We start from the raw sequence: 1,006 nt of genomic DNA on the forward strand, positions 1-1,006 counted from the left end.
AAAGGCAGGATTAGTTCATGTGACTGTGGAGATTATAAAATTCAGTGATCTGCTGTCTGCAAGCTGGAGACCCAGGAAAGCTGGTGGTGTAGTGAAGGTGAAGTTAAGCCTGAATCCTAAGGCCTGAGAACCAGGGGAAGTGATGCTATAAATCCTAGTTCAAGGGCAGAAGAAGATGAGATGAGATGTCACAGTATAAGCAATGACGAGGAAAAAATTGGAAAGAGGGCAAATTTTTTGTTTCTTTGCCTTTTTTTCTATTCAGATATTCAGCATACTGGATGATCCCAACCACTTTGGGGAGGCCAGTCTACTTCACTGACTCTGCCTATTCACATTCTAACCTGGTCCAGAGGCATTCTCACAAACACAGCCAGAAACAATGTTTAATCTGGCGCCCTAGCCCACTCAAATTGACATGTAAAATTAGCCATCACAGTGACAGAATTGCAATTCTGTCTAGAACTGTTTCACTAAAATATAGGCTCTTAGTTGGCCCTGAATCAAGGCCAGCAGTTTGCTGAAGCTGTTGGTTTCAAGCAGGAGCCTAAAGAATTATCTTTCTATGGTCTGTTGGCCATTTCAGAACTTTGAAAATGTAATGGTCAATTCATTAGAAAGAAACAGTATGCCTCAGTGCCCATAGCTCAATGAGTAGGGCACCGGCCACATACACCAAGGTTAGCGGGTTCCAACTTGGCCCAGACCAGCTAAAAACAACAATAACAGGGCAGCACCTGTGGCTCAGTAAGTAGGGCACTGGCCCCATATACCGAGGGTGGCGGGCTCAAACCCGGCCCAAGCCAAACTGCAACAAAAAAATAGCCAAGACTTGGGGACTGTGGCTCAAGTGGCTAAGGCACCAGCCACATACATCTAAGGTGGTGGGTTCAAATCCAGCTTGGGCCCGCCAAACAACAGTGACAGCTGCAACCAAAAAATAGCTGGGCGTTGTAGCAGGCACCTGTGGTCCCAGCTACTTGGGAAGTGGAGGCAGGAGCCTCAC

The 1,006-nt window shown here is 46.6% G+C and overlaps 1 protein-coding gene and 1 non-coding gene across 2 annotated transcripts in view; both read left to right on the forward strand.

Moving 5' to 3' along the window:
- The window catches only part of AASDH (aminoadipate-semialdehyde dehydrogenase), a 30,080-nt gene that overhangs the window by 18,306 nt on the left and 10,768 nt on the right, over positions 1–1,006 (forward strand). The window lies entirely within an intron of this gene.
- Positions 493–629, forward strand: LOC111728144. Its single transcript, XR_002775531.1, has one exon. It is a non-coding gene; the product is annotated as a small nucleolar RNA SNORA2/SNORA34 family (small nucleolar RNA).

This window comes from Otolemur garnettii, unplaced genomic scaffold, assembly GCF_000181295.1.
Source record: "Otolemur garnettii isolate 467f Iridium unplaced genomic scaffold, OtoGar3 scaffold00141, whole genome shotgun sequence".
NCBI classification, from domain to species: Eukaryota; Metazoa; Chordata; class Mammalia; order Primates; family Galagidae; genus Otolemur; species Otolemur garnettii.